This window comes from Quercus suber, unplaced genomic scaffold (assembly GCF_002906115.3).
Source record: "Quercus suber isolate HL8 unplaced genomic scaffold, Cork oak 2.0 scaffold_654, whole genome shotgun sequence".
In the NCBI taxonomy this organism is placed as follows: domain Eukaryota; kingdom Viridiplantae; phylum Streptophyta; class Magnoliopsida; order Fagales; family Fagaceae; genus Quercus; species Quercus suber.
In genome coordinates, this window is record NW_027070095.1 from 208,137 (window position 1) to 229,524 (window position 21,388).

Genomic DNA, 21,388 nt, shown 5'->3' on the forward strand with positions numbered 1-21,388 from the left:
TCCAAAACTACTTCCCCTTTTTGTCACGAGTGACAAAGGATAAGAATGTCAAGTAGACATCTCACCAGTAGAGCTAGCATCTCCATCATCATCCGAAGCGTCATCATCATCACCATCATCATCATCATCCTCAGCATCAGAATCAGAAGCCACTAGAGGAGGTGGTGAAGGAGAAGCCTCAAGAGCAAAGCCACCCATAGTCGCCTACCGTCGTGCAATACAACTGACACAAACATTCACCTGATACAACTCAATAGAGAGTATATCAAGGTGAGCATCCATACGTTGCAACTGTGCCATGATGTCTCCAAGTGATACATCGCCCATGGAAGTGGAGGGAGTGGATGTGGATGGAGCTGAACGAGATGGAGCCGAATGGGAGGGAGGAGTGGAATCTAGCTGTCGTAACCTAAACTGTGCTGCACTACGTTTTACAGTAGCGGTGTCTATGGCACAAATGTGTGTGAAGTGGTCGGACACAGGAAAAGGGACAGAAAAAATGGCGTAAGATCCTCATGATTGCGGAAGGCAAGATGAGCTTATCACCGGACGCCGAATCTAAATGAACATCTATAATAGAGAGAATGAAATGAGAAGGAAAGTCTATGGTAAGATGCTCAAGTAGAGATAACAAAAACCGAGCACGAGGCTCTGTGATGGAGTTGTAGTGAAAGAGTGGATGAAGTACAAAAGTCATCACCATGTTCATGAAGCAAGGGCCTTTAGCAAAAGCCTTACATGGTGTATACTGACGCTTACCCCAGTCAGCAGGGCGCTCACAAACAGTAGCCATGAGCTCATCTTTGGATATAATCCGCAGGCGCTCACAACTAGGATAGTCAGAAAACTCTATCCTAGGAACCTAAAGCACATCCGCAACAAGCTGCAGTGTGATAGGAATACGCATACCTCGAACGTGAGTGAAGAAAAGAGGTATTGAACGATCAATCCCATGCATGTTAGAGTAAAACTCCTAAATAAGCATGAGAGGACAAGTGACCGAGACGTCACACAGTGACTCCCATCCCCGATTGTGAATGACAGAGGGAAGGTCAGTGTCAGCGAAGTTCGCCAAAATGACTTGGCATTCCGAATGAACACCTCGTCTAAAGAAGCTCTCCAAGAAAGCCTTACGAGCATCATCATCACGGAACCGAATGTTAGATGGAGTAGGATCAAAAAATGAAGATGTCTTAGAATGCAGAGGGTTTTGGGACGGAGCATACTTACGTTTAGGTGTCATAAACACAACTAACGTAAACAGAGAGAAAGAGAGAGAGAGAGAGAGAGATAGATAGAAAGAAAGACAATCAGAAAAGTCCCAAGCAATTCAAATACATCAAAATATATTGAAAAGATAGTACGTATGCATGAAAATGTGACATGCTAAGTAAAAAGCATCATGGACTCAGCCCAATCCAATCCTACTAGCACACAAACATATTGCACACATCTAAAAGCATGAACATACTGTTATAATACAAATGTGATGCAATGTATGAGGTTTTAAACACATTTAAATGAAATCCCAACCCAAAATTACAAGAAAAACTCATCAATTTTGAAAAACCCCAAAATTTTTCAAAAACCCCAAAACCTAGGTTTCAAATCATGAAATGCATGAAGAATGAAGAGATAGAAAGCTTACCAAGTGAAGAAAAACTTGAGGAAGCTTGAAGAAACCTTAAGGAGCAAGATTGGAGTGAGATGAAAGTGTTTAGGAGAGAAAAGAGAGAGCTATCGAGAAGGAGATCGATAGAAATGAGAGGCGGATCGCAAGAGGGGTTTATATAGAAACCTCAGTAAATCTCAACAGCTGAGGTGTCGAGAGGTGTCGAGGATTCTGTCGAGGAAGGTTTCAAGAAAAATGAACGTCAACAGCTACAGGTGTCAAGAGGTATCATGGAACAAGAATCACCTGAATATGAACAGAAGCTCGATCGATCCACCAAGTGTCGAGAAGCTATCGAGGAGGCAGGAACTTTCTCGATTGATCGACCAGGTGTCGAGGAGATGTTAAGATTGCGATAAGAAAAAGCTTGAGAAGCTCGATAGATAGCTAGGTATCGAGGAGGTGTCGAGCCAGCTTTTAAAAACAATTTTTTGAGAAGAGAAAAACACAGATATGAATGCAATCCAACATGCAACTCAAACATTGATCCAATCAACATATTAAGCTCTCAAATACATCTCTCTAGAAGAAATATAAGCACTTGGATCCTCAAAAATACACACACATACTAAACAAGTCTAACCAATTTTATATATCAAAAACAAATCAAGATAGTTTAGTAAGCATACATTAGCACATGTAAAACCTCATTATGGCCAAATCACATTGTACCTGCACATGTATCAAGAGTAGCAAAGAATATTGCGTGTTGTATGTGAAAAATATCGCAAGATTGCATGTGTATACATGTTATGACGATTTGAGATATGAGAAAATCACTTTATCTCACACACAATCATAACTATTTGATGGGGACTATCATCTTCGAGGTACATCTTATAACTCCCACACCTCCTAGAATACACATTTGCAATCATATTTAAAGCATTTTGATCTTTTTGCATTTTATTTTCTTTACATATTTTCTTTTATTTAGCATATCATGCATAGGCACATAAGAGAGAGAGAAAAAATACCCAAGATGTTAAGCATTTGACATTATACTTTTGCTATGCCAAAGCATACGGATGTCTTTGACACTGCACTTTTGCTATGCCGAAGCATACGGGTGTCTTTCATGATTGGCGAACAACAGTGGTGAGATGGTTATTTATGCCTTTCTCTTAGGATTTTCTAGTCCTACTCGTCAAAAAGAGTGATACGAGTGTTAAGTTCAAGAGATAACTTAATTTTACTCATCACAAACAAGAGCCAGAAAGCACACTTACTTAGTTGTGCATAAGAATGCTCATCTAAGTTACAGAAGATACAAAGTTTAGAAAACTTTGTTTCAATGGCCATCCAAGGTACACAAGTACCAAAGTACACAAAACACACATTGTTTTTGTATTTTTCTGATTTTTCAATTTTTTTTATTTTTATATGAAAAACAAAATAAATAAAACTGAAAAAAAAACATGTTAAACAAAGCAAAACATAAAACTAGACCGACTCAAAAAAAAATGCAAACACACAAGTAATGCAACAAACAAAAACAAGAAGATAGAAGAAATTGATAAAATCACTTAGAGTCCTTTTTCTTCCACACCTTGGAAGAACTTTTCCTTTGATTAAACCCTTGAACCGACGGTGAGGGGAAAGAATTGAAACTGTTCAAGTTCGAAAGGAACATGAGAGCTTTGAGAAGATCACCAAGAGGAGCAAAAGAGGATTGAAGCTTATTTTGGCTTCCAAATGCGATCACGCCGTTGCTCTATTGAGTGGCTAACCACTTGTAGCAATTTGGTCATATATGACCGGCAGCTCCACAATGATTACAGAGATGCTGCTTTTTTTGTTTAGGTTTTTGAGAGTTAGCCTTCTTAGCCTTAAGGTTTTTAATATCTTTCTTATCCTACTTAGGGGGTGCTTCTAAGATAGATTTACCCTTGTCTAAGTTCTCATTAGCTAATTCAGTTTTAACATCAGTGTTCTTAATTTTAGTATTATTAGTAGGAGAAACAAACACAGTAGCATTAGTAGAAGCAATATTAAAAGAAGAAAGACCATACCTTAAACCTGTTCAATCCGAAACAGATTTCTGAATGTTGAGCATCTTATCAAGCTTTGCACTTGAAGTCCTCTCCAATTGAGCTCTGACTTGAAACAGCTCCGCTTCAAGCTTCTTGGTCTTCTCAGCCAAGAAATTGTTCTCAAACCTCAGTGCACCAATCATTTGATTAGCTTCATCAAACTTTGTGGAAAGCTCTTCACGATCAAGTTCCACATCATTGAGCTTCTTGGTAGCCAGCCTATACAGTTTCTCATGCTTCTCAAAGAGCTTGTAAAGCTTCTCATAGGCTGTATGGATATCATCTTGATCATTCATCTTCTCAAATTTAGACTCCATTAGTTCTTCTTTGTCCACTTCCTCAACAATCCCTTCAGTAGGATTGACTGTGGCAGTGAAGGCATTTAAGATTCCGTCATTCTCATTGTTAGAATCATCTTCAGGCTTAATGTCACTCAAGGTTACAGCAAGTGCCTTACTCTTTCCAATACTCTTGAGATATGTGGCGTATTCTTGCTTCATGTGACCGAATCTATGACATCCAAAATACTTTGGTCTTGTGGGAGCAGGGTACTGATCGCCATCTCTTACATCCTTCTTCCCTTTGTCTTGGCTTTTGAACTGAGAAGAATTAGATTGCCTGCAGTCCTTGTAGAAGTTCCTCCCATTGGCATTCTTCACAAACTTCTTGAACTGCCTTATAATGTGGGACTTCATCTTGGAATCTTCATCATCAGAAGACTCATCTATGTCACTGCTCTTTGCCTTCAAGGCCATGCTCTTGCCTTTACCCAACTTGCCAATCCTAGATAGTCCTAGCTCGTAGGTCTGCAAGTTTCCAACTAGCTCGGTCAAAGGAATCTTGTCAATATCCTTTGATTCCTCGATTTCCATAATCTTCGCATGGAATCTCTCAGGTAGAGATCTGAGCACTTTCCTTACAATCTTGGGTTCAGGAATGGTTTCTCCAAGATTAAAGGTTGCGTTCACTATGTCCTTGAGCTTGGCATAGAACTCATCGAATGACTCATCCTCCTCCATCTTTATTTCTTCAAAACTTGTAATGAGTCTTTGAAGCTTTGAATCCTTGACAGCCTTTGTACCCTCATAGGTTGTCTGGAGGATAGTCCATGCTTCCTTTACAGTTTCTGTGGAGGATATCTTCTTAAACTCCTCATTAGTGACTGCACTGAATAAGGCATTCAATGCTCTGCTGTTGAAGTTTGCCGCCTTGATCTTGGCTTCATCCCAATCGGCCGGCGCTTCTTTTGGCTTGGTCCAGCCTATCTCTCCTTGAGCTTAGCATAGCTCTCATGCGTACTTTCCAGTATACATAGTTAGTGTCATCAAATAAAGGAGGTATGATTAATGACTGTCCTCTATCCATGACAAACAGAGGTCAATGGATCAACACAGCAAAGATTAAACCTAATCAGAGTGTGCTTGCTCTGATACTACTTGATAGGCCACAAACGTATTGACCCCTTATGATTAAATTAATTAATTAACCAAGTTATTAATTAATCAATTTATCATGCAAACGCGTGGTAGCACAAACAAATCACCAATAACTAATTATGCAGCGAAAAAATAAATAACACGGTGATTTGTTTACGAATGGGGAAAACTTGACGGTAAAAATCTCATCGGGTGATTTTCAGGTCACCACTCCCGAAACTCCACTATTATCATAACAAGTGGTTACAAGTAAAGGAATCCCAAGTAAAGTTCTTCAGTTCATCCATGATGAAGATCAAGAAGATGCTTGGTCAGAAAACCCAAAGGTGTACATACACAGCAACTTCTTCAGAAGAGATGAACTAGGGCAAAACTTTGTCTCCGGTCACAATTTGCTTGAACAAAGTTTTCTCAATGCTTGTGCAACTTGTGAACACTTTGACGGCCCTTAAAATGGCCCTTAAAACAATCTTTTTATATGCCTAGGGTTAGAAGAAAAGAAGGCCCAAAGACACATCCACGGATCCTAAGAAATTAGATCAGAAATTCTGATTTTATAAACCTCGACAGATAAAAGGTGTCGAGAAGCCGTCGAGATTTAATGATTGTGCACTTCTTCAACTTGTTTCTTGGACAAACTTGATGACTTCAACACTTGATCTTGAAACCTTATTTCTTGAAGTATTAAAAACACCTAGAACTACCCAATTACAAGTTAAGTGCATTTCGTCAAAGGATTAACCAATTACATAAAAGAATGACATATATTCTTAACAAGTGAAACACATATGTCCTAACAAAAGTGTTTTGGGAGAAATTGATGCCTTTGAATAAAATGTTGGGAAGCCAAGTCGAAACTTAACTATGGGCTCTTGAGATGGTACCTAAAGGCTTTCGATGTGATGACAAGCCTATCCAAGCAAGAAACAAAGGCTGCACTTGACAAAACAGCAACAAAAACCCAATGAAAATACTTTACAATACTTAATTAATATGTTAGTGGTCCCGTTTTGATAGTACAAGGGAAATAAATTCTCTAGCGATAAGGGTGAAATTAGACTTAGGTCCAGAAAGATAAATTCTCCAATGGTAAGGGTGAAATTACACAGTCCAGCAGTCAATAATTAAATAAATTTAGGAAAGTGTTAACTCCTGGGGGTCCTTGTATGTCTCAATTAGGGGAATTTATTGTACTTTTGGCCATCATTACTTCAATGTGAGGGAAGAGTTCAATCATTACAAATACATTATATCCTTCAACAGTAAAACAAAAAGTAAAAATTAAAGGTTCCATAGGAAGAAGAAAAGGATTAATTGGCATGGTGTGAAGGGAGAGAGAGATCCCAACTTAGTGCAGCAAGTATTAAACTAAGATTTTTGTGAGTGTGTGTTCATAAGGCATGGGATAGGATTAATACTGAGGTTAAGGCTTTAGTGAGTAGTGGGCTGTTAGTGACTAATTGGGAGACATTTATGAGCTACAATTGTGTTAAGGGGGGGAAGAATATCTAAGGTTAGGTGAGTGTGGTCTAAGGGGAATGAGTGGTGAGCTTAAGAAGAGCTAAACCACCAGAAAACAAATGGCAAACAAATCAAGACTTTCAGAGGGAGTCACTATCCGTTTGTGGGCTAAGGTGCTTATGTTTTTATAATGGAGTTTTAGAGAAGCATTAATTAACAAGAATTCAAAAAACGTAGGACTGATCAAAGGCAGTGAATCAAGGTTAATCTTCCTAGGATTTGGCCAAAAGTAGGAGATTTACTTTAGGGTTTGCCTTGCTTCTTTGGGTAATATATGACACATGATAGGATTTTGGAGTGTTTTGCATTAAATGCTTGGATTTTTGGGGCTAAGCTTAACTAATGGGATTAAGGCATGTACCAAAAACGAATCCTAATGCTGCAACTGATATTTGGACCCCAAGAAGTAGGATTCAACACCCTAAGCCAGGTGTTAAACTCTAAGTCCACTTCAGGGGGTTCCGCTGGAGATCCCTTTATGCCCTCCAAATCACATGTTCCCAATTTTACCCCTTTAGGATTCATAGGCTTGGCACATGAATCATGTCTTGAACATTTTTGACATTTATAGCATCAATTTGTTGAGGTTTGGATAACTTGGTTTCAGCTCCCTTTCCGCTGGAGGTACAGTCTTAAGGATGATGGTGGAGTTCTATCATCCTTTAGACTTCAGTTGATATCACAACCCTCGGGCACTATTCACATTGGGTAGAGGGTGAAAAAAAGCTGATAGGACAACCCCTAATTCATCCTCAAAGACTCCAACTGTACTTTGGTCAGGGATGAACAAGGGCTGGTTGTCCACTTTCAATCCTCTGTCTCTTGCTGGGATCTTTTGGATTGGGCTTGCTCACATGGGTTGGTTCCTTTGGACTGGGTTGTATGCATCCTACAAAATGGACATGAACAACACATATTGCCATGGGTGTTCATTCCTCATGGACTTTTATTAGTAAATATTTTTGGGTTTTTCATAGATACTTGCAATGGGCTTTTAGGTAATTAGTTGTAATGTTTTGAAACAATAGGAAAAGTTTCAAAATACCTATGTAAATAACATTTACTATGATGAATTCCATATCGTAAATAATGCTCATGGTTTCTAATAATCACATCATAATTTAAATGATAAGCTTGTGGATTTGAATATTTACCATGAATGTTGAAGGTATATATTATGGATGTTTTGATGCAAATGATGACCATGTATTTCATGGGTTTATAATATGTGAACATAATCTTCAAGATAACTCCCAATGAGCTTTTATAAGATGATTGCCATGGTTTTTGCCATTGTAATATTTAAGCAATAATTATATCATGATATTTTTGTCTTTACCAAGCAATATAATTGGGCTTTTTGATAAAATAGTGCCAATGAAAATTAGGTTTTTGATATTGCTAGTAAGAACTGGGTTTTTGATATGGCCAGTGGAAACTAGGCTTTTGATATTGCCAATGAAGATTGGGATTTTAATATTGCCAGTGAGAAATAGGCTTTTGATATTGCCAATAAAAATTGGGCTTTTGATATTGCCAGTAGGAACTGGGCTTTTTGACGAATAATTTGCCACGGGTTTGAATCATGGACTTTGATCATGGGGTTGAATCCCATTGGAAAAATAGTATTGCCATGAATTTGAATCATGGGTTTTTTCGAATATTTGCTAAGTATAAAATTCTTAGGCTTTAGAAAGGATTATGTTAGGACATATGTAATTTCACTCGTTAAAGAACATATATCATTCTTTTAGGTATATTGGCTAATCCTTTGACAAAATGCACTCTACTTGTAATTAGGTAGTTATAGGTGTTTTAAATACTTCAAGAAACAAGGTTTCAAGATCAAGTGTTGAAGTCATCAAGTCTGTCCAAGAAACAAGCTGAAGAAGTGCAAATTTATTAAAGCTCGACACCTCCTTGATAGCTCCTCGACACCTTGCTATCTATCGAGATTTATAATATCAGATTTTCTAATCTGATTTCTTGGGATCCGTTAATGTGTCTTTGGGTCTTCTTTTCTCCTAACTCTAGACATATAAAGGGATTGTTTTTAGGGCCGTCAAATTGTACACAAGTTGCACAAGCATTGAGCAAACTCTGTTCATGCAATTTGTGATCAAAGATGAAGTTCTTAACCTAGTTCATCTTTTCCGAAGAAGTTGCTGTGTATTTGCACCAAAGGGTTTCGTGACCAAGCATCTTCTTAATCTTCATCGTATAGGATGAACTGAAGAACTTTGCAGCCAACCTCTCTTTCAAGTTGGTGTTGAAGTCGAGTACTGGGATCCGCGCAATTGGTTAGTCACGTACTTGGGAGCCGTGCATCAAGGGTGGAAACCATCACTACAAAACAAGTCTAATTGGGTATTGGGGTAAAGGTTCAACTGTAGGTTGGTAAGGTACTTGGGATTCTCTTACTTGTAACCGCTTGTTATGATAATAGTGGAGTTTCGGGAGTGGTGACCTGAAAATCACCCGGTGGGGTTTTTGCCGTTAGGTTTTTCCCCATTTGTAAACAAATCACTGTGTCATTTAATTTCCGCTGCATATTTAGTTATTTGGTGATTTGTTTGTGTTACCACGCGTTTGCATGTTAAATTGATTAATTAATAACTTGGCTAATTAATTAATTAATTTTTATTACAAGGGGTCAATTCAGTTTATGGCCTATCAGATTAGATTTTATCTCACTCAATAAATAATTTGGGCTTTACGAGAAAATATGAGGTCATATAGTGTTTTGCATTTGTAGCCCAATTTTGTGATAGAAAGGAGAAAGGTTGTGGGCTAGCATAGTGATAGTAAAAAAAAAATATTTAGGCATTCCCAATAATTTGTTTGTGACATTTGAAAAGAAATAAATAATATTAGATGTAAAGAAATGTACCCCCAACAAGAAGTAAGGTTAATTAAAAAACACAAACTGGTCAAGTTTTAGATTACCAATATTGATGCAACAAAAATTAGTAGAGATTGTCACTAATATCAATGGCAACAATAGCCCCTTAAATCTCAACCATTTCAAATAGAAGATTTTCTCTCACTTTGAGTAAACATGAAAAATTCGTATCAAAGTTAACAAAATGCTTAATTGGACATGTGAGAACTCTAAAAGAAAACTGAAAGAAGCACTTAGCAAATTTTTTTTTTTTTTTTTTTAATTTCTCCTCCCAAATGAAATCTCAAGGTAGTTTTGATTATACCAAAACATGCATAAATATTAATTACAGCGGCTGCATGCAAAGCAGTGAAGTTGTCTAATTTTGAATAGTTCCATAGTGGTGCACACTACACAATACACTCACTTTGCCTTCCTGCTTGGTTTGAATTATAGTATTTTATGTTCTAATATTACAGGACAGGTTCAAAAACATATTGGGCTTTTTGTTTTCTATCTTTCAAAGATGTTAACTAACAGTGAAAAATGCTAAGAGCTTTGTAACTTAGAGAGAATATCTAATCTCATAAAAGCGAAAAACAAAGGTTCGAATCTCCCTCCCTCACTTAGTATAACAATTGTATTATTTAAAAATTAAAAAAAAAAAAATTGACAATGTTGAATGAAGATGATGGTAATGTTTGAAAAACTCCCAAACAAATTCTCATATGGATCCTTAAATGAATAAATAAATGTGTCTTTGCATCATCTACAAAATAAATTTTTCAATACCATCTATCACAGTCCAAGAAAAATGTTAGTCACATCTCAAATTACAATTAAGGATTTTCGTGAATCATCTATATAACCAAATTCTACCTAATAAACACTTAGCACACATTTGGAGAACTAATTTAATAAAAATATATAATCCATATCAAATGGGTCTCACAGTAAAGTAGGTTCATCAATTTTACTAAGATCTAGTATTGTGTTTGATAGCCACCTTAATAGCTAATTAATAAATAAAGTAATTAACTAAAGAAAAAAAAAGTTATGATTTTATATGAATGGCAAAAAGAAAATGTCTTATACTTTCAATGACCATAAATATAATCCAGGCTTTCAGGGTGCTATGATTTCACTTTAAGCAGTAATGCTTTCAGTCTGCAATTCTCAGCTTCTTCCCTGAGCAATCCACAACTACAATACTACTTTGGAAGTAGGCATGGCTAAACTCCCAATTGTAGTGGCTTTCAACCACAAATCAATAAAGTAAGAACACCCAAAGTATTTGTCCATTCAAACAAAGTCTGAAAGAAGATCAGCTTCAACTCATGATATTATGAAATCCCCTCAAATCCTCTCTCCCTCAAAACATCCAAACAAGGGAAGGGTAACTTCCCACCCCATCCCTCATCTTTCCTTGCCTCTCCTATCCTTGTAAACACACCCAAGTTAGGGATTGGACTTAGCTGAGTTAGTTCCCTCATTGATTTTTTTTTTTTTGGATCGGTAGATGTAAAACTTTATTGGAAAAGAAAAAGAGGCACACACACACACACATAAATGCACGAGGTAAACAAAGTGTTCAAAGGGAAATAAAGCACTATACAAAACTACATAAATATTGAAAATCAAACTAAGAAGATACAGGAATACCACCTAAGCCAAAAGTACAGTTTCACCACGACTAATTGGGTACTAATCCAACTATAGCCTATTTCATAAACTAAAAGCTACCTTTAGCATAAAAAATAAGACACAAAAAAGAAAAACGATAAGAAGGAAAGCATACAATGTTTTGCCAAAGTACACTCCGTATTCGATATAGATAAGACTTAAGAGTGGACTGCCTAAGATAGCAGCTATCAATCAATTTGCCAAAGCACAGTATAGGGATATAGATAATCTTTAAAAAGTCCATATCCGATCAATTTTCCTGGGCTTTTCTATCTCTCTCTATTTCTCAATTAATCAATTATATCTCCATCAAAGTCCCAAAATCTTAGAACAATAATAAAGATTCAAAACTGAGCAGCAAACCAATCCATATAACAAAATGTAATAAGGGAAACAAAAATCATCAAGCAAAAGAATGGAGAAAAAAAGAACTGAGATTTAGAGATACCTCTGATGGAAATTAGAGATGAGTGCAGTGGAAAATAAGTTTTAAACGGATCTACTTCATTCGATATTGATAACACATACTAACTAAATTTCAGAATTTTGAGAACAAGAGATCGTACCTTGAAGCGGTGAATTTCAAAAACAAAGATTGAAGTACTCGGGAATACTTTTAATCTTCACTCCAATTCCACTAACGCCCAAGATGTGTGGTCTCTCAATTGGTAACAAAAGGGATGACTAGTGAGTGACAAAAACTCACATGCACACCATTTTAATGTTGTTTTTCACTCTCTGAAAAATCTGAACGTTTTCCCCTTTGTATCTAACCAATTTATCTAATTGGGTTGGCCTTTTGGGCCTTACCAATTGGGCTTAAGTGTGTGGCTTGGAGTGGGACCAAAAGGGACCAATAAGACACTAGCTCCAATGGGCCTTGGGCTTTTCTGTCAACTCTTGACAAGTCCAAAGTTACCATTAACTATATTTAATACCACTATATAAATATAGTTGCACTCTAGGTCTTATCCATTAAATTATATCCCAAGACTTTATTATACATGCAACCCCTTCATAAAATATTCGTAGTAATACAAAGTCATTAATGTAGACTGCCACTTTGTAAATTACTACATCTTAATTCTTGAGTACCCGGTTTAATCCTTTAATGTTATTCATTATATATTTATGAAATCAAATTCCATAAATATATACTTTAGTCTTACTAAAGTGGTTAGGCCTAACTCTCTGAATAACAAACTCATTAAACTTATCTCAAGGGAATACTTTATATCTCTGTTAAGAGACTATGAATTCCATCTTGAGAATACATGTTCCATCAACACTAAATGTGGCTGCCCAACATACTGAGGTTTTGACCATAACTTTAGATCTCACTCCTGATATATCAAAGCAACCTACACCTCATGATCAGGTCCATTATTCTCTCAGGATTAAGAGTTCATGCAAATGTAAGTCGTGAGATTTATTATTCCTTTGACAGTCTTTAGGAGAATAATAAATCTCACATCGGTCCAGTTCAATATGTCTTAACTCTTAAAACATATTAACACATCAACTAGAAGTCACCACTTCCATGATCAAGATAAATCATCATGATTGATATGTTATAGTCTTCGCAGATGAAATGCCCAATTTCATCACCGACTATGAACTATAATTCTGAGTTTACAAAGAACTTGTGATTTATATCTTCTGTGACTCTTCACATAAATCACATACTATGCATCTCATGGACTATATGATAATGTCCGAATATTCATGTTACCATCATTTCAGATAATAATAAAACAAATTTATTAAACATAATATTAAGTCATACATAATGTCAAACACAATGTCACACTTAATATCATACATAGCATCATACAATAGGATTTAAGGGCACTAATCCTAACAACCTCAACTAAAGCAGGCACTATCAGTATTTGTACACCGTGTGGAAAGGAAGACAGGAAGGAAGGAACTCAAAAAGGTGACCATTAATGCGAAACAGTAGAGCAGGAAGGTGGGGAGCACAATTTCAAACTCTCTGTTTTCCTTCACGATTTTAGTCTCTCTGCTTTCCTCACGTTATATCATGCAAAAACCCTTCAAGGTTCCACACTTCCACCTTCCATGGTTTTTTTTTTTTTTTCTTTAAGTTGAAAAGGCTTGGGTTTAAGCTGAAAAGGTTTTGGATTGGGCTTAACAATTGAAGTAAATAAATAAGAAGTGGGTTGGGATTTATTATACAGATTTATTATAGGGCTGGGATTTATTAAGCAAGAATTACTATAACTTTGAAATTTACAAAAACCATTTTCAAATTGTAGGACAAATAAATAAATAAAAATTAGAATGACATGGCTGCTGATATGGCGCAACCTGAGCACAACAGTATTAAACGCTACTCTTCAACTTTTAGTAATATATAGATATAGATAGATTACTTTTTATATTTAGAAACTTTAATACATTATTCTACCCTTTTGCAAGGAAATGGTAAGACTTGCTTGGTGAACATTATACCAAACTAGGTGTCCTTGTGGTTCTTTTTTTCTTTTTCTTTTTCTTTTTTTTTGGCCTTAAAATAAGATTGTTTAAAAAATTTATTATTAGAACAAAGTAGACATATTTAATAGAAAAAAAAAATTAACACTATTTCTTTAGATCTCATTTTTATTAGATGCACATGTTAGCAACTAGTTTTCCAAAAAAAAAAAAAAAAAAAAAAAAAAAGTTTTCTATCAAAACAAGCAAACCAAATATCTAAAACATTTTCCAACTCATTACACAAGAAATTTTCTTAATTTTCTACGTGTACCAGATATCATAAATCATTTTTCCAACACATTTTCAATGTTGCTACCAGATATAATCATTTTCAACATTGCTACCAGATATAAGAATATGAAATAGTTTTCAAGAAAATGTAATTTGTAAAACAACTCATTTTCCAAAATATTTAAAATATAAAAAAAGTTTTCTATCAAAATAAGCAAATGGGAAGAGCATGGCGGGTTGGATTATCAAATCTATTTAGTAAAGAAAAAAAATTAGGTGTTTAGTATGACAAGTAAAATGTTTCAAGCAAGCCACCAAAACCAACAACCAAACTGTCGACGACCGCTAGCAAAGTGGTGACTTTGGTGATTGGATTGCCAACACCTATATCCGGTTTGATGGCTGGAACGAAGGTTTTGGTTATTGGACCTCTGGAACTGGACAGTGTCTCCAATGATTAGACCCCCCAACACCAACCTCCAGAGTGGCAACTTCAGCCATTGAAACATCGGCATAGGTCGCCGAAGCAGTGGCTCCTATCGTTGCAATTGCAGCTTCAATGATCGGAATGCCAGCACTGGCTACCTAGCTCCCCGGACCAATGACCTAGACACTAGATGGGATGAAGGGTAGCCACTGTATGTTTTTGTTAAATGTTTTACCAAATTTTTAAAGGTAAACGTTTTAAAACTTCTATAAAGGATTTTACAGTTAACATAAAATATTTTATAAAATTGACCACATTTTATATGCAAACAACCACCCAAAAATTGGAAAACATTTTTTGAAAAATAATCTACTTCAAAACAAATGGAGCGTTATCCTGTGTATAGGGTAGGGGAAAATGTAGCAATTTCATGTTACTTTGTATATCCATCCCTTTTGCGTCCTTTAGTATATAAAATGTTATTTAAGAATTACATGTCATCAATTAACATGTCAAATTGTCCTTTGGGTTGGATGTTTCATAAAACACTTGGAAAAGACTACAAGCGACTTACAAACTACCATAATAATGAATATAATCGATACATCTTTTATAACTAAAAATAAATATCTAACTTATCCTTTTGTAATTGATAACATAATATCAATTTGTAAGACTTATGTAGTAAAATTAATGTAGCCCTATCAACACTCTTATAAAGATAACAATTTTAAAATGTTCATTTTAAAAACATGGATTTTAAAATCACAAATAAGAGTTTGGAAAAACTAATGAAGAAGTGTTATTTATGTCAATTGAGCCTTTGGAGAACAATGATGTAAAATTGATATTTTGAATACAAATTATCGAAAAGGTTTTTTACTAATGTAGTTAAGGTTATCTAAATTAGAAATAATATAACTGTTATTGACAAGGAGTGAGAAGTAACGCTACAAGTTTGGCAAATCAAATGCTTTTATGTCAATTCGGTGAAAAAAAAAAAGAATGTCACTACTAATAGTTCTTTCATAAGAATTTATTAGAAGTTAAATGCATTAATTTAATAAGTATTCAAAGATTTTATATAAACATATTCCTATAATTTGAAGATAAATAACCATATCCGTACACAAAATTTATCCAATATTTGTGTTAAAACTCATTTCCCTCTTCCTTATGTGTGTGTTTCTCCAAAAAAAAAAAAAAAAAAAAACAACACAACAACAACAACAACAAAAACAACAACGATCTCTTGAAGATGGCTCTCAGCCACCAATGCAAACTTGAACTAAAAAATCAATATATATTAAAAGCAGAGACCTCATGCAGGAGTGCATAAGGTCATGCCATGTGGCACTCTAATTTTGCTTTTCGTTTCTTTTACCTCTTTTTATTAAGTATTTTTTACTGTTACCCAAAATATCACATTAACTTATTTTTACTGTTACCTCATTAATTGACTAAGTTTACACCACAACTTTCTTTTTTCTTCATGTCTTTTACCATACCCACCATTTTAGTATTAAAAACAAAAGCACAAAAATAAATAAATAAATAAGGTACTAACCCAATAACTAAGGGCTAATATAACTAATCCAATAAGGTACTAGGGAGAGACAGAGAGACACAAAAATATTTTTGATTGTTAAATGAAATGCTTTGTTCCACAATTACCAAAAAAAAAAAAAATTGAGATTGATAAAGCATTTGTAAGAGAGAGAAAGAAAGGAATTTGAGGGGCAACCATCATTGTCATGTTGGCTAGCCTCCCACCACCACCATGCTAGCTGGCCTCCCACCACCATCAAGCCAGCAAAACCTCTATGGGATTTTTTTTTTTTTTTTTTTGTTAATTCTTACCATGAACTCATTACTACCAAAATTATATAACAATTATGCTATAATATATGTATAACATTCTCAAAACCATTAGTAGAATGTGATGTTTTTAAGAATTGTAGCAAAAATGCATTACCTGAACTATGCTAATCTTATTTAAATGGTTAAAAATTAACTCTTTTTATTGAGATCATAGTCCTAGAGACAAAAGTCCAAGGTTAAGTTCTTTTGTTTTTGTGATAAATTGCCAATAGTGGAGCGTAATACTCTAAGAGCCCGTTTGGATTGTGAGGGGAAAAAGGGGAAGTGGAGGAGAGTATAGTAGAGTTGGTTGAAAATAGACTAATTTTGGGCCAAATCTATTTTATTCATCCTCCCTCTTCTTCAATCCAAATGGACCATAAAATAGAGACCTCATACTAGAGTGCATGAGGTCATGTCATGTGGCGCTCTAATTTTGCATTTAACATTTTTTACCTTTTTTCATTAAGTGTTTTTTTTTTTAATTGTTATCCAAAATATCACATTAACTTATTTTTACTGTTACCTCATTAATTGACTAAGCTTACACCACACCTTCCTCTTTTCTTCATGTCTTTTAGGCTTTAGCATACCTGCCATTTTAGTATTAAAACAAAAGTACCAAAAAAAAAAAAATTTAAGGACTAATATAACTAACCCAATAAGGTACTAGAGAGAGAGAGAGACACAAAAATATTTTTGATAAGGCATTGTTTCACAATTACCCAAAAAAAAATTGAGATTAACAAAACATTTGTAAGAGAAAGAAAGAAAGGAATCTAAAGGGCCACCACCATCGTCATGCTGGCTGGCCTCCCACCACCATCAAGACATGTTTTTTTTTTTTTTGGTTAACTCTTACCATGAACTCATTACTACCAAAATTCTATAACAATTATGCTATAATATATGTATAACATTCTCAAAACCATCAGCAGGATATGATATTTATAGGAACTGTAGCAAAAGTGCATTACCTAAACTATGCTAACCTTATTTAAATGGTTAAAAATGAACTCTTTTTATTGAGATCATACTCCTAGAGACAAAAGTCCAGGGTTAAGTTCTTTTGTTTTTGTATAGATAAATTGCCAGTGGTAGAGTGTAATGCTCTAAGGGCCCGTTTGTATTAAGGGGGAAGGAGGGAGAGTGAAGGAGAGTAGAGTAGAGTTGGCTAAAAATAAACTAATTTTTGGTCAAATCCACTCTACTCCCCCTCAATCCAAACGGCCATAAAACATTGAAAGATAATCACAAGCAGCATATGCAATTGGTGCTTTCCTCAGTCCAACACATTCTTTCTTCTATTTTTGCCGAATCAAAATAAGTGATTCTATTTAACTTCAAGTGAGTTAGTGCTTCTTTTTGTTTTTATTGCATTCATTCATAATTTGTAGTGTCAAAGATAAAAATTATGTTAATGAAAAAAAAAAAAAAAAAAAAAAAAAAACAGAGACCTCATGCAATAGTGCATGAGGTCTTGCCATATGGCACTCTAATTTTACATTTAACATTTTTTTTAACCTCTTTTTATTAAGTATTTTTTTACTGTTACCCAAAGTTTACATTAACTTATATTTTACTGTTATCTCATTAATCTCTCATTGATTGCCTTAGCTTATACCACGCATTTTCTCTCTTCTTCAATTCTTTTAGAATACCCACCATTTTAGAATTAAAAACAAAAGAAAAAATAATAATTAAGGACTAATACTAATAACTAACCATGCTCTCTCTCATCAAAAAAAAAAAAAAAAAAAAAAACTAACAATGTAAGGCACTAGGCGGAGATAGAGAAACACAAAAATATTGTGGACAGTTAAATGAAACGCATTATTTCACTATTACCAAAATAAAATACTTGAGTTTAACAAAGCATTTGTAAGAGGAATCTGAGGGGCCTCCACCTCTTTCATATTAGCTTCTCCCCACCATCAAGCCGTCAAAATCTCTATGGATAATTTTTTTTACCATAGTTTTAAATCATTTATATGACACACGCATATACACTTGCTCACACTATCTATTAATGTCACATTATCGATGAGTGGAAGGCAGCGAGAGAGTTGGACGTATTTTCATTTCATGGTATGTAATATGTGAATACAATACAGATTAGTTGATTTTCATGCTCTTATTACTCTTTTGTATTTATTTTTGGTTTCATGATTTAAAAAGAAAAATTAAACTTACATTGAGAATGCTACAAATGTGCAATGAAGTTACTAATCTAATTTTTAATATCTCAAAATGTATATGTTTCTTTACTCAAATTTAGATTATTTTTTCATTTAAATATATGTATAACATTCTCCAAAAACGTCTTACATAAAATATTACAAAATTATCCGTGTATCACACGAGAAACTTACTAGTAATAATAATGATAGAACTCAATTATTCAATTATACATCTAATATACAGACATTTTGTAAAGAGCAAGTCAATATTATAGAGCTCAGCTAGCACAACTATTAAATAGTCAAACTGGTACTAAGTTTTTTTTTTTTTTTTTTTTTTTTTTTTTTTAATATGAATAAGAATTTATTAAAAATAAAAGCAAGATCTAAAATGAAGTCCAGAACACCAAACCAGCAGCATACACCACAAACCCCTTTTGTCAAAACTAAACAAAACCACCTCCTCCTAACTAGAAAATTACACCAAAATAAAGGGAACAAACTCTCCAGCAAACTACTACACTCCAACTAGAGGAGTCAAAAACCAATTAGCTGCAGAATCCAGAACAGAAGCTGCAACACTATGAAGGCAGCAAGCAGGAGATAAGTGATTCATCAGCTCCACTTCCTATTTGCGAAATCTTCTTTTTTGACCGCTAGCACATGCCTACCAACCCAACCATCACCAAGCCAGTCATAACCAAGCTACATATTGTCTAACTGCCCTTAGCCATAACACAATCTTTCACATTTAGTACTGTCAATTTTTGTCATCCTTTCAGGCACAAAGGCCCCTATTCTACATTTTATTTCAAACAAAATTCTTTCAACCATTTTTTCTTCAGTCAACAACTCAACATAATTTATGAAAATTTACAAGTGTTCCTCTGCCTCCTGATATGTAATACAGCAGCTGCTATGACCATTTTCCCCACTCTAGATTCTATACTTTAACCAGTGAAAATTTTTCCCCAATCAATAATTGCATACCAGTGATCAGGCACCCACTGCCATAAACACTCCCACACTACTTGCTGCCAAAAAATCCTGCTTGAAAAGGAAGATTCAAAGAAAATATGGTCCCTACTTGTTCTGCAAGATCCACACATCAAATTTCCTTGCCAACCCTATTTAGCTAATCTGTCACAAGTAGGAAGCCTATATTGAATAGCCAACCAAAAAAAAAAAAAAATGCATGTTTTGGCATGCTGACTGCATTACAATTTTTAGTTAAGTCCATACTTAAGTGTCTTCTCCATAAATAGGAACCAGCTGAGACTTGTGTTGTAAATGCCTTTAATCCATAGATCGAGGAGTTCCCATCGCCAAAGACCATTAACAAGAACACTAGACACCCTAGCTGAAGGATAGCTGCCAGCAGGAAAAATTGCTCTAGTATCAAATCTGTGACTAAGGACCCCTTGTGGATGCCAACTATCATGCCATAGATCAACCCTACTCCCATCTCCAATTTTCCATTTAAAAAACTTCTCACAGATTCCCTAAGCTTCAGAATTTTTCTCCATCCCCAAGAGCGATTCTGGTGGGTTTCACATCCCAAAAAATTTTCCCTTTCAAGAGGTATTTGTGTATCCAAGCCACCCAAAAAGAGGCAGCTTGCACAAGCGAATTCCAAATGTGCTTTGTTATTAAAGCCCTATACCAGTCCCGAAGCCCTTTTCAGCCCCAATAATGCATATAAAAGTGACTTAGCAATTGCACACACACACACACAAAATATTGGTTCAATAAGCCCCCCAACAAGAAAACCAATCAATAGAAAAACACAGAGAATAATACATATAATATAAGTGACTTAAAATTGAAATTTTGTACCAAAACTATTCTCATCAGATTCTCTTACTGGTCATACATCCCCATGCCTCCAATTTTTCATTTCAAAATAGTAAAAATCTATTTAGAACAACCTGGCTATTTTATGATTTCCTTCCTTATATTTAACTCTTGCAAGCACCTTTAAAAAAAAATTAAAAACATGGGCATGTGTCTTCCCTCACATTTAACTCTTGCATCATCTATTTTCCTTCTAGTATATGTTTAAAGTCAAAACTAAGAGAAAATTCAATTAGATATAAAATTGAATTTCAATTGTGAGCCAATTTTGTGCCACGTGTCCATTTTATTTTTTGATTACCATGACAAGTGAATTATTGTGATGTAGAGGATTATTACAGTAGTTGTCGTGAGTTTCCTCTTGAATTAGCTTGCAATAGTTTCATGGAACTCCTCTTTTTTGTGGTGAATCAATAAGTAACTATCATGGCTGATTTTAGGTACTATCTCATTGTGTTTTGAGATCACTTGGAGGTTATTACAAAGGAACATTCGAAGGGCCCTAAGTATTGTAAGTGGTTAATGATCTCAACTTTTCAAAAGGAACTTACTCTTTGAAAGTTCTTTTTGTATTTTAAAGTACCACTTTTTATTCATCAAGCAAATTAGAGTTTTCTAATATGCTTCATTTGCATTTAGATGCTTTTTAATCAGGTCTGGAAAATGTTTATGTGCATTTTTGTGATACAAAAAAAATACAACTAAGCTGCTTTCCAGATTTCAATTGTTGCTTGATTATGTTTGACCGACCTAAGCTATTTTCGATTGATCAAAAATTTGAATTCCTAAGAACCTTGGCTACTGGAATTTTTTATTTCTACTCAATTCATACTTGACCGGTCGAGACTCAATTTATATGAATACCATATGTTCATTTTTGAGTCAGTTCTTTCTTTCTCTCTCACTTTCTCCTGACCCCTCTTCAATCCCTCACCCCCCCCTAAACCCTATTTTTTCATCTTGTGGTAAAAAAATATTCAAAGGTTTCCATCTTTTTCCTTTGGTAGCTCTCTTTTACCCTTTGTTTTTCATCTTTATACATGTTTACATGCATTTCATATGTAAATTTCTAGGGTTTCGGAAGAATTTTGGAGATTTTGATATTTTGGAC